A 13930-nucleotide genomic window follows, 5' to 3' on the forward strand; every position below is an offset into this window, starting at 1 on the left:
ATCAAGTTCTTCTGTTCCTCAAAAATATAGTCGACATGGAGAAGGTTCGCTAATCATCCATTAAAATAATTTTCAAATTAGGATCAAGTTCTTCTATTCCTGAAAGATATCTTCAATCTGGACAAGGGTCGCTATTCGAGCATGAAGAGTTTGTCAGAAGAAATCATGCAGTGTACAATTGCACAGAGATGTTTTGGGCGAATATTGTGTCGGAGCAGGCTCACTGTAGTCAATTTGTGTCCAATCCTATGTGAATTGTAAACCAAGTTCATCCAACCATTTAAAACATGATCTGAGTGACATCTACAGAGCACCTGTCACTAACACACAGTTTGTGCAGTAATTTTGTGCCACATAATCATGAATAGGAGCAGACCATAAATGGCTGCTCCCATTGTGAATGAGTTACAGCTATGCTACTGTAAATCATTTTTGGAGGTGCAAATAGAACACACTGTAAATAGATGTTTATTTTATGCTCTGGGTGGTTGTTGGGGATAATGGGACCAAAATCTCTGTTCTACATCAGAGAAAAGCAGCCTGTGGCTCTCCAGCTGAATTTTAACTCCCAGGATCAATGCTGTTTGCCAGCCCTGCTGGAAGTTGTTTGTAAACAATGAGTGGAGCACCTCAGGTTGCCTCAGCCAGTTTTACACACAGTATGTACTGTGTGTTAAATATGTATGTTTTTGACCAATATATACAACTCATTTTTGTGTTAATTAATTAACTAGATCAGGGGCCCAATGGATGAAGAGTATGTATGTAGTGGAAGAAAGGATTGATTAGTAATTTCATTTAATTTGTTTGATTTAAAAAATGTAAATCAATCATTGGGGGCATTTGTGATGGTCTTTATTGCATAGAAAACAATTTTTATTGGTTATTGCACAAACCTGCCTTTTACTAATCTGACTTTTACTTTTTCTTTGAATTTACATGTCCTGACTTAAGCCGACTATGCCCTTGGGCATCGGCCTCTGTAGATGACGTTGATGGACTTGTATCATCATGACTGATGGCAGCACCTGCATCTCCTTTCAATTGTTTGTCCTCTATATCTATCAACAAACACTAACCAAGTGGGGTACAGCACACACTACAATTTGCACAAACAATATACCACCTACAGTGTCATAAATACGTGTCGTGTATGAGTCAGAGATAATACTCTAATGCTACAGTTTAATTTCACCAACAGTGTTGCACAATACGTGTATGAGTAGGAAATATAATCTATTATTGTGGTACAACTTTCACCCACAGCATCACACAATACGTGTGTGCGTCACAAATAGTGGTCGAACACTTCGGTAGACCTTCACCAACAGTGTGGCACAATATGTGTATGAGCAGAGCACCCCTTTCAGATACAGGAGACAGGGCACCCCTTTTTCAGATACAGCAGACAGAGCACCCCTTTCAGATACAGCAGACAGCACCCCTTTCAGATACAGCAGACAGAGCACACGCCCCATGCCAGACTACACAGTACTGAGACAGACACGTCCATCCAGTACACTCTCCACAGCTGGAGTGAAGATGGCGCCAAGCAACGGGGACCTTCATTGAATCCAAAACCCGCGAGAATCCGACAGTTGGATAACAGCAATTTGCTTTGTTTTGGGATCTGTGAAAGGCGGGAAGTCTCGACCCGGTCTTGGATCCGAACTCTGAATGCAAAGTTCGGGTCTCGGAGAACTGGACTTGCTCATCTCTAGGATAAAGTACTATTACTATCAGATTAAGGGGTCTATACACAAATAGTATCTAGATGATAGGCCGACATGCATATGGTCGACATGGTCAAAAGCTCAACATAGTCAAAAGGTCGAAATGACAATGGTTGACATAGCATGAGGTCTACCAGATTTTTTAGATTTTTTAAAAACTTTTCCATACTTTACTATCTACTTGGACTACAGTTGGGAATGGTAACCTGCCTGAAGCTGCAAGGGCATGCAATACTCTTATTGGGGTTCCATATGCTGCAAGGAAAAATTTGACACAAAAAATAAAAACTCATGTTGACCTTTTCATATGTTAATTGTTTCCATGTCGACCTTTTGACCATGTCAACCTTGTGCTTGTAGACCATTTGGTGTCGACCTAGACACTGTTGACCTTTTGACTGTCAACCTATTATTCTATAACCTACACAAACAACCAATAAGAAGTGAATACAGTGGATGGTGTCATCATCATTGCACAGTTTAATACAAGGCTTCTAGATCCTGAAATACATGTCTCCTATGAAGCATACTTGGGGATGGGGTTGTATTAATTTCTATATCATTTGCATCTCCATGAGAAATGTTGAGGATCTCCTACTCTTCCAAGGTCTAGGGAAAAATGAATGTATCCCGTATGTGCTAGCGTTATGTGAAGGCCTCCTTATTATATTCCAGATGTAAGCAGATGTAAGTCTGAGATGTGCACCAATATAGCTTATAATTGACAACTTTTGAAAAATCATTCCAGAGGCCCGTCCTGATTGTACTAAGCTAAGGTAGCCACTGATTATTGGATGTCCTATTAACAATAATGACATTTGAAATAACCAGGCTGTGCCAGGATTCTGGAATAAATTCACATCACATGGTCCCAAGTAGGAAGCAAGTAAGAACCACTGTAGGTACTGGGAGATGGGAGACTGATTTCACATTTCTGTATCCTCACAAATGGGCACTGATTTTAATATAAGCAGGATCTATCAGAGAAGGAGCAAGGAGATAAGTCATCATGCAGATGCAGTCCAGCATTTATTTGGATCCACATACATCCAGGATCTTTGCTTGGTAGTAGGATGTCTCCCGTTATTCCTAAACATTCTGGGAAGGTTGTCAAGTTTGATCCAGAAATATACATATGCATTTTGTTACAGAAATATGTATGTTATGTATACCTTACTCTAGTTCATCCCCTGAGTATGGATGGAGCACATTGGAGCAGTGTATAATTGACTATATTATAATATAATAATATAATTATAATACTATATAAGGATTTGAAAATTTTTAATTTTTTAACTGCATTTCTTAATTCAGCTGCTAAAAGCCCTCATCTTTCTCAATTCTGCTTTTCTGCTGATTGATGTGAACACTTAAGGTACAGATGAAGGGAAATCTCTGTAGCATGAGTCATTCGTGCTACATTAATTTTCATGCCAATCAGTGAAAAATTAATTGGTTTAATCACATTACATGTGCACAGTAAATTGGATCCACGTTGCGTTCCACTGAATTTTGTTCTAGGCTATACTCCTCATTGAGCAAGACTCTTTAATATCCAAGTTCTTGTGTATGTAATTAAAGGATTTTATTAGTACGGTCTATCATTATACTCAATGGCCCTTTCCTACTTTTAAATGACCCACTTAACAAGCGTGATAAAACCATCACTAAGGACAATTACAGGATTTTTTAGGCTCACACTTTGCCACAACACAAATCTAATTATATTCCCAGATGAACATTTTTATAACTTTAGATGAATATATAAGCGCACTGCTGGAAGTTACGTTAAACCAAAAGGATATTATGAATAAGATGTCAAATATTATGTTAACCTGTAATTATTTCAGCATGTTATATTTTTATGTTTCTAGCATTACATTTTCTCATGTGACCTGGTAGTGAATGTTTGCTAAATTGGATGGAATTCTGTATCAACACTGAGAAAATGACACCTCTTTATACACTAAATGTTAGCATCACGGATGATCTCATCAGAATCAGAATCAGCTTTATTGGCCAAGTATACTTGCGTATACTAGGAATTTGTCTTCGGCTTGCTATACAGGAGCCAAGTAGGTAACAGATAAGCAGGTTGGGGGGGGGGAAGTAAAGTTAGATAGATAAGTATACCGTAGGGACACAAGTGAGTTACATGTACGTCTAGTCAGTCAATGTTCAGGAGTTCAGCAGAATTCTGCTTGGAGAAATAAACTTTTGAGGCTTCTGATGAACCTGGCGGGGATGGCCCTGTAATGTCTGCCTGAAGGAAGCAAGTTAAACATGCTGTGGCCTGGTTGTAGCTGGTCCCTTACTATCTTCGTTGCCCGCTTTTTAGCTCTGGACAGGTACAGGTCCTGGACTGAGGGAAGGTGGACACTGATGATCAGGGCCGGATCTAGACCTTGTGGCACCCAGGATGAAAAAATTGTGGCGTGGCTTCATGGAAAGGGGCGTGGTCAGTTATGCCCCATGTAGCTGTGCCCTCAGTAGTTGTGCCCCCAGTACTGTGCCCCCTGTAGCTGTGCCCACAGTAGTATTGCCCCCAGTACTGTGCCCCCTGTAGAGATGTGCCACCAGTAGTATTGACCTCAGTACTGTGCCCCCTTTAGAGTTGTGCCCCCTAGTTGTGCCGCTTATAAAAAATAAAATAAATAAAAATAAATTAATACTCACAATCCCAGCTCCTGCTTCCCAACCGCTGCTGCCCTCCGTCTCCGGCCGCCAGCGCCGCTCCTCGGTTCTATGGGAGAGACGTCATGACGTCTCTCCCATAGCACCGCATAAACACTAGAGGTCAATTATGACCTCTAGCGTCTATGTGCCGCTCCCACAATGCAGTGCGATGACTTCATCGCGCACTGCAGAGCACCGCATCTACACAGCACCGGGTGGCACCAGTAGTGGATCTTGCCATGGAGGCGGCGGCGCCCTCTGGAAGGCGGCGCCCCTGGCAGAAATCCTGCTTGCCCGTAGCAAGACCCGCTACTACCGATGATCTTCTCTGTGGTTCTGACCACCTTTTGAAGCCTGCATCTGTCCCTCGTGCTGGCGGAGCCGTACCATACCAGTATTGAAGAGTACAGTACCATAGAAGAGGAGCAGAAGCTTCTGTGGGATGTTAAACTTCCTTAGTTGCCTGAGGAAGAACAACCTCTGCTGTGCTTTTCCGACAGTGGCGTCAGTGCCGGACCCCCATTTAAGGTCCCGGGAGATTGTGGTCCCCAGGAACTTGAAGGAGTCTATTAGCGATACCACACCATCAGCAATCGTTAGTGGAGGTGCACTAGCTAACTTCATCCTGAAGCCCACTATCATCTGGACAGTTTTGAGGGTGTTGAGCTCAAGGTTGTTGTGGCTGCCCCACTGGGCCAACCGGTCTATTTCCCATCTATAGGTCGATTCGTCCCCGTCCTTGATGAGGCCGATGACGGTGGTATCACTGGCGAATTTTATGATCTTTGCTGATTGCGCCTCTGATGTGCAGCCATTTGTGTACAGGGAGAAGAGCAAGGGTGAGAGGACACCCCCCCCGAGGGGCCCCTGTACTAAATTTCATAACTTTATTTAAAGGATCACTAACCTCTATTGTTTTGTTTTCTTATGATTGCTTGAACCCAGCCACACCAAATGAGGCACCAACTATGACCGGACTATGGGGGTCATTCCGAGTTGATCGCACGTAGCAACCTTTTGCCGCTCGTGCGATCAACTTGACGCCGCCTATGGGGGAGAGTATTTTTGCATAGCAGGACTGCGATCGCTTGTGCAGCCCTGCTATGCTAAAAAAGTTTAAAGCAAAATAAGAGTATCCCTATACCTACTTACCCTTTGCGACGGACCCAGCGATGCAGGTCCCGGATTTGACGTCAGGCATCCGTCCTCAAAACGCCTGGACATGCCTGCATTCGCTGGACCACTCCCAGAAAACGGTCAGTTGATGCCCCAACACGCCTTACTCCTGTCAATCTTCTTGCGGCCGTCGCCAGGCAATGCCGCGCATGCGCAGTTCCGACCCGATCGCACCGCTGCAAAGAAGTGCAGCATGCGATCGGGTCGGAATGACCCCCTATGTGCACAACCACCGAGCTCCGACCTCAGCTAAACTCCCACTTTCAAACTCACAATCAATTACAGACTCTTCAAATGATCTATGTCATTTTCTACAACATATCGGAGCAATCAGTCATACTGGTTGGTCCGACATGAGGTGCTCACGAGCTTCAGAATAGACCAGCAACACCACAAAAAAGCTCATAACATAAACCAAAAACACCTATCCAGAGCACCACACCAAGGGCCCGATTCAGACCTGATCGATGCTGTGCATTTTCGCACAGTGGGCAATTATTGAACTACTGCGCATGCATATGCACCGCAATGCACACATGCGTTGACAAACACCGACAGGATGGTACAAAGATTTCAATCGCATGGCTGTTCGCAAGATGATTTGACAGGAAGAGGACGTTTGTGGGTGGTAACTGGCCATTTTCAGTGAGTGTCTGGAAAAACGCAGGCGTTCTGAAGCGTTTTCAGGGCGGGTGTGTGACGTCAGCTCTGGTCTCGATCAGCCTGATTCCTTCTGCACTGGAGGAGTAACTATTGGGCTACGCACAAACTGCACACACTGCACACCCAGCGTTCGCCCAGACACTCCCCCGTTTCTCCAGCCACTCCCGCGTTTTTCCCAGAAACTGTAGCGTTTTTTCGCACACACCCATAAAACGGCCTGTTTCCGCCCAGAAACACCCACTTCCTGTCAATCACATTACGATCACCAGAACGAAGAAAAACCTCGTAATGCCGTGAGTAAAATACCTAACTGCATAGCAAATTTACTTGGCGCAGTCGCACTGCGGACATTGCGCATGCGCATTAGCAACTAATCGCTCCGTTGCGAGAAAAAAATAACGAGCGAACAACTCGGAATGACCCCCCATGATTCTGATCTGTATGGAATTGCTGCAGGGAAGCGGATGTGCAATTCCATACAACTAAAATGTAAATGTAGAAGGAGGTGTCTGTAGAAAATAGATACCTCCTGCATGCATCTGCAATCCGAGTGCTGCGAGTGCTGCGTGTCAAGCACAATAATGTCAATAATGCTGCAGTTAAGGGGGAACTGCAGGCATTGGCGTTTCTATAATGGGTGCAATATGTGCGGTGCACACGGGTCCAGGGGGCCCACACCGCACCCATGTTTTATTACTTACCCTTCCAGAGTCCCGCATCTGAGCTCCAGTAATGGTAAAAATCACAGGCAAGGAATTTAGTCTCCAGAATATGGCGGGTGTTATGTTTCCAGAAACCTGCGCATGCGCAGTACATTCTGGCACAATGCCAGAGTTTACAGCGCCGTGAAGAGGAGGGATCCCATCGCTGTAAAAATGCCCCTGACTGCAAGTGATCACGCAAAACCCGTTCTGTAAATTGTGTGAAAATTAGAGATGAGCCGGTTTGGTTCGTTGAGATCTGAACCCCCCCCGAACTTCACCTATTTTACACGGGTCCGAGGCAGCCTCAGATCTTCCCGCCTTGCTCGGTTAACCCGAACGAGGCCGAATGTCATCATCCCGCTGTCGGATTCTCGCGAGATTCGTATTCCATATAAAGAGCCGCTCGTCGCCGCCATTTTCATTCGTGCATTGGAGATTGAACGGAGAGGACATGGCTACGTTCTCTCCCTGAAGAGCTCCGTATCTGTGCTCAGTGTGCTGCAAATATCTGTGCTCAGTGTGCTGCAAATATCTACATTCTCTGCTTGAAGAGCTCCATATCAGTGTGCTGCAAATATCTGTGCTCAGTGTGCTGCATTGTGGGGACCACCAGTATATAATTATAGTAGTACAGTACAGTAGGCCATTGCTGTATCTTGCAGCTCCGTGTAAGACTCAGTTCTAGACAGTATCCTGATCATCAGTGCTCAATATCTGCTGCATTGTTGTGTGACCAGTATATACTATATATATATATTATATATAGTAGTACAGTGCAGCATTTTGGTGACCACCAGTATAGTAGTACAGTACAGTAGTCCATTGCTGTATCTTGCAGTTCCGTGTCACTTCAAGTATCCATAGCTGTGCTGCATTGTTGTGAGCAGTATATTAGTAGTACAGTGCAGCATTTTGGTGACCAACAGTATATAGTTGTACAGTACAGTAGTCCATTGCTGTATCTTGCAGCTCCGTGTCACTTCAAGTATCCATATCTGTGCTGCATTGTTTGTGAGCAGTATAGTAGTACAGTGCAGTATTTTGGTGACCAACAGTATATGGTTGTACAGTACAGTAGGCCATTGCTGTATCTTGCAGCTCTGTGTCACTGCAAGTATCCATATCTGTGCTGCATTGTTTGTGAGCAGTATATATAGTAGTACAGTGCAGCATTTTGGTGACCAACAGTATATGGTTGTACAGTACAGTAGGCCATTGCTGTATCTTGCAGCTCTGTGTCACTGCAAGTATCCATATCTGTGCTGCATTGTTGTCAGGGCCGTTTCTTGGGGCAGGCGAGCAGTGCAACCGCACTGGGCGCCCACCGCGGCACTAACTGTGGCTCCCTGCTTCCCCCTCCTATTTCTCCCCTAGTAACCCGCTCGGGGGGCGGAGTGTCACGGCATGATGCGGTTGCGTCGTTACGTCACGACGCAACCCCGTCACTCCGCGAAACCCCCCCCCCCCCCAGCGGAGTACAGAGGGGGATCCAAGTTAGGAAGAGGGAAAGGCCGGCGCGAGGAGCGACTGGTGAGGCGGGCCGGAGAGCAGTAATCGCCTCTGTAAGTATTCCCCCTCTCTATCTCTCTCTCTCTCTCTCTCTCTCTCTCTCTCTCTCAATGTGTAAAATGCCGTAATGTGTGAAATGGGGACTCTTGCCTGCCGTAATGTTGGGATTTAATGTTTCAAGGGCATTGCGGTGTGTGGCATAATATGGTGCAGGGGGCATTACTGTGTGGGGCTTAATATGGTAGAATTTTTTTTTCCTGTGGTGGTCGTGATCTGTTGGAGCAGGGTCAAAAACTGGATTGTGATGTAGTCTTTTCAGATGAGGCCACACCCATTTAGATGAGGCCACGCCCCCTTGTCGGGTGCACACGCACATTTTTTTATCTAGGTGTGTGTGTGGGGGGGGAGGGGGGGGCACATTTTTTATGTCATGGGGGGGCGCATTTTTAAATCTCGCACTGGGAGCCATATTGGCTAGAAACAGCCCTGATTGTTGTGAGCAGTATATATATAGTAGTACAGGGCAGCATTTTGGTGACCAACAGTATATAGTTGTACAGTACAGTAGTCCATTGCTGTATCTTGCAGCTCCGTGTCACTGCAAGTATCCATATCTGTGCTGCATTGTTGTGAGCAGTATATATAGTAGCACAGTGCAGCATTTTGGTGACCAAAAGTATATAGTCGTACAGTACAGTAGTCCATTGCTGTATCTTGCAGCTCCGTGTCACTTCAAGTATTCATATCTGTGATGCATTGTTTGTGAGCAGTATAGTAGTACAGTGCAGCATTTTGGGGACCAACAGTATATAGTTGTACAGTACAGTAGTCCATTGCTGTATCTTGCAGCTCCGTGTCACTTCAAGTATCCATATCTGTGCTGCATTGTTTGTGAGCAGTATAGTAGTACAGTGCAGCATTTTGGGGACCACCAGTATATACATAGTAGTACAGTACAGTAGGCCATTGCTGTATCTTGCAGCACCGTGTCACTTCAAGTATCCATATCTGTGCTGCATTGTTTGTGAGCAGTATAGTAGTACAGTGCAGCATTTTGGGGACCACCAGTATATATATATAGTAGTACAGTACAGTACAGTAGGCCATTGCTGTATCTTGCAGCTCCGTGTCACTTCAAGTATCCATATCTGTGCTGCATTGTTTGTGAGCAGTATAGTAGTACAGTGCAGCATTTTGGGGACCAACAGTAAATATATATAGTAGTACAGTGCAGTAGGCCATTGCTGTATCTTGCTGCTCTCTGTCACTTCTAGTATCCTGATCAGTGCTTAATATCTGTGCTCAGTGTCAGTGCTGCATTGTGGTGACCAGTATACTACAGTACAATAGTCCAGTGCTGTTCTCGCTGCTCAGTGTCAGTTCTCCGTAGTATCATCAGTGCTCAGTAAAATCAGTGCTCAGTAAAATCAGTGCTCCGTATAATCAGTGCTCAGTATAATCAGTGATCAGTATAATCAGTGCGCTGTTAGACGTGCGCCCGTTTTCCGCCATTAGTGCATTGGGATTTAGACAATTGATGAAGTTATTGTGTCCCCGGTACAAAATCCCATCTAGATTCCACTTCACTAGGCAGGCGATAGCGAGATTTTACCAATTAATATCAATGATTTAAAATTAATTATTAATTACAGTGATCTTGCCAGATGATTCCAGTGATTTTGTCATTTTCTTCCAGTGATTTGGACCAATAATACCATTGATTAGAACAAATAATTCCAGTGATTTTGTCATTTTCTTCAAGTGATTTGGACCAATAATACCATTGATTAGAACGAATAATTCCAGTGATTTTGTCATTTTCTTCCAGTGATTTGGACCAATAATACCATTGATTAGAACAAATAATTCCTGTGAAATTGAGGTGTTTGTGTCGCTTAGCTTAGCCGTCCAGCGACCACAGTGCACCTCTTTTTCTCTTTTCTTTGCATCATGTGCTGTTTGGGGACTATTTTTTTAAGTGCCATCCTGTCTGACACTTCCGTATATGTCCAGTGTTACTGCCATTTGATATAATTCCCGACATTACTGCCATTTAATTTCAGTGATTTTGTCATTTTCTTCCAGTGATTTGGACCAATAATACCATTGATTAGAACAAATAATTCCTGTGATATTGAGGTGTTTGTGTCGCTTAGCTTAGCCATCCAGCGACCACAGTGCACCTCTTTTTCTCTTTTCTTTGCATCATGTGCTGTTTGGGGACTATTTTTTTAAGTGCCATCCTGTCTGCCACTGCAGTGCCACTCCTAGATGGGCCAGGTGTTTGTGCCGCCCTCTTGGGTCGCTTAGCTTAGTCATCCAGCGACCTCGGTGCAAATTTTAGGACTAAAAATAATATTGTGAGGTGTGAGGTGTTCAGAATAGACTGGAAATGAGTGGAAATTATGGTTATTGAGGTTAATAATAATACTATAGGATCAAAATTACCCCCAAATTCTATGATTTAAGCTGTTTTTGAGGGTTTTTTGAAAAAATACCCGAATCCAGAACACACCCGAATCTGACAAAAAAATTTCAGGGAGGTTTTGTCAAAATACGCCTGAATCCAAAACACGGCCGCGGAACCGAATCCAAAACCAAAACCCGAAAAATTTCCGGTGCACATCTCTACTGAAAATCTGAATCAGGCCAAAGGAACACTGAATATGTAGTCACAGGTCTACATTCCAAAAATGAAGAGGCCATTCACCAGACTCCCAATTATATACTAAACTAAAAAGAACCCTATTGCCCCAAAGTAGGGTTGTGTACCCGCCCAAATATCGGGTTTTGGGTTCTTGTTTTTGATCTGTATCTCCTTCATGTTTTGTATCTCTATTTGTCTTGCCAAAACCTCCCTTGTGGATTTTGGATCTGTATTTAAAAAAAAAATACATCTTAAAAACAGTTAAAATCACAGAATGTGGGACTGTTTTTGTCCCTACGGTATTATTTACCTCAATAACATTCATTTCCAGTCAATTTTGACCACATCACAATATTGTTTTCATCCAGCGTCGGATCTTGCAGATTTTGAATTCCATATAAGGGATCCACATCCGTGACTCGGCGCAATTGCACTCCCTTTACCAAGATGTCTGCAATAAAGTGGAAATATATTGAATTAATACAAAAATGAGTTGTGTATATTCGTAAAAAAACATTTACATGGTACTACATACACTCATACACCTTGCATAAGCTGGATGAAGCAGAATCTTCTGCAGGTCGAACATAACTTTCAGGAACTGATCCTACATTCAGGCTGAAAATAATCTGTACAGATGATTACAGCATCTAAAAATATATATTGTACAATATATATTTTTCATTGTATGTACTGTGGTCAAAATTGCCTGGAAATTAATGTTATTGAGGATAATAATACTCTAAGAACAAAAAAAAGGCCAAATCATGTGATTTTAGCTGTTTTTGTAAATGAAACCAAAATCAGCATAAATGGTCTGACACAGATCTTTGGTGGTCATTCCGAGTTGATCGCTAGCTGCATTCGTTCGCTGTGCAGCGATGAGGCAAAAAACCGGCACTTCTGTGCATGCGTATGTGGCGCAATGCGCACGCGCAACGTACTATTACAACGAACAATGTAGTTTCACACAGGGTCTAGTGAAGCTTTTCAGTCGCACTGGTGACCGCAGAGTGATTGACATGAAGTGGGCGTTTCTGGGTGGCAACTGACCGTTTTCAGGGAGTGTTCGAAAAAACGCAGGCATGCCAGGAAAAACGCAGGCATGGCTGGGCGAACGCAGGGCGTGTTTGTGACGTCAAAACAGGAACTGAACAGTCTGAAGTCATCACAAGTGCTGCGTAGGTATTGAGCTACTCTGAAACTGCACATAAAAACTTTGCTGCCGCTCTGCGATCCTTTCGTTCGCACTTCTGCTAAGCTAAAATACACTCCCAGTGGCAGGCGGCATAGCGTTTGCACGGCTGCTAAAAACAGCTAGCGAGCGATCAACTCAGAATGACCACCTTTATCAATAATTAGATCAGGGGCCCAAGAGAGTTAGAGTATTGTGACAAGGATCACAAACACGGGGACTCAGATGAACACTTTCGGTGTTTATTTTGCACAGCAGGTCACCACATAGCAAGTTAAATACATATGCAGTCGGTATTACAGGCAGTAGCATACAGGCACTCTCAGCATAGCAGACTCTTGATAGGCTCCAGTGATCCCTAGTCTAACCCACACAACCCGGCCTATCACTTGGGTTGCTAGTCCACCGTCAAGAGCAAGGTGACTCTGCCCTGGAAACCCTTATATCAGGAGATCCTAGGTGCTGCTGATCACACACCTGGGATTCTGCTGCTGCTTCTAAAACCTGGTCTGTATCCTCCACATTACTTTCACATGGAAAAATGCTGTCTCTGCCACAGTATGTATGCATGTATTGGAAGAAAGGACTGTATGGTAACTTAATTTAATTTGTTTGATTTAAAAATATATATATAATCTTTGGGGCATTGGTGATGGTCTTTAATGCACAGACAACAATATTTATTGATTATATTATTGCACTAATCTGACTTTTACTAATCTGACTTCATTTTTCTTTGATTTTACATGCCCTGAACTAAGCCATCTATGGTTCTTCTCTCAATTGTTTGTCCTCCATATCTATCAACAAACACGAACCAAGTGGGCTGCAGCACACACTGCAATTTGTACAAAAAATGAACCACCTACAGCAGCGGTGGCCAACCCGTGGCTCTCGAGCCGCATGCAGCTCTTTCATCCACCGCATGTGGCTCGGACAGTTCCTGGCCACCGCTGCCCGGCACACACACTAGTCTCCGGCGGCGGTGTCTTTTCAATTCAGCGCCGGTCTGTGAGCCAATCAGAGCTTGCGGACCGGCCGCGAAGGCTCTTGATTGGCTGCCGGACTGCAAGCTTTGATTGGCTCACGGACCAGCACCTAACTGAAGAAAGATACCACCGCCGGAGAGTGAGGGGCCGGAGAGGCGTGTGCTGCGCTCTCCTCCCCTCACAAAACAGCAGCAGCGCGGTGAGCAGCATGGGGTAAGAGGAGGAGGAGGGGGGGGGATGTATATCTGGCACTGAGGGCATAGCTGCCTCAGTGGGGACATATATATCTGGCACTGGGGGGCATAGCTGGCACTGTGGGGACATGTATATCTGGCACTGGGGGGCACAGCTGGCATGGTGGGACATGTATATCTGGCACTGTGGGGAGATATAGATCTGGCACTGTGGGTATATCTGACACTGTGGGGACATGTATATCTGCCACTGTGGGGACATATATATCTGGCACAGGGGGCATAGCTGGCACTGTGGGGACATGTATATCTGGCACTGGGGGCATAGCTGGCACTGTGAGCACATGTATATCTGGCACTGTGGAGACAAATATATCTGGCACTGGGGGTATATCTGGCACTGGGGGCATAGCTGGCACTGTGGGGACATGTATATCTGGCACT

The sequence above is a fragment of the Pseudophryne corroboree genome, chromosome 7 (assembly GCF_028390025.1).
Source record: "Pseudophryne corroboree isolate aPseCor3 chromosome 7, aPseCor3.hap2, whole genome shotgun sequence".
Classification (NCBI taxonomy): Eukaryota; Metazoa; Chordata; class Amphibia; order Anura; family Myobatrachidae; genus Pseudophryne; species Pseudophryne corroboree.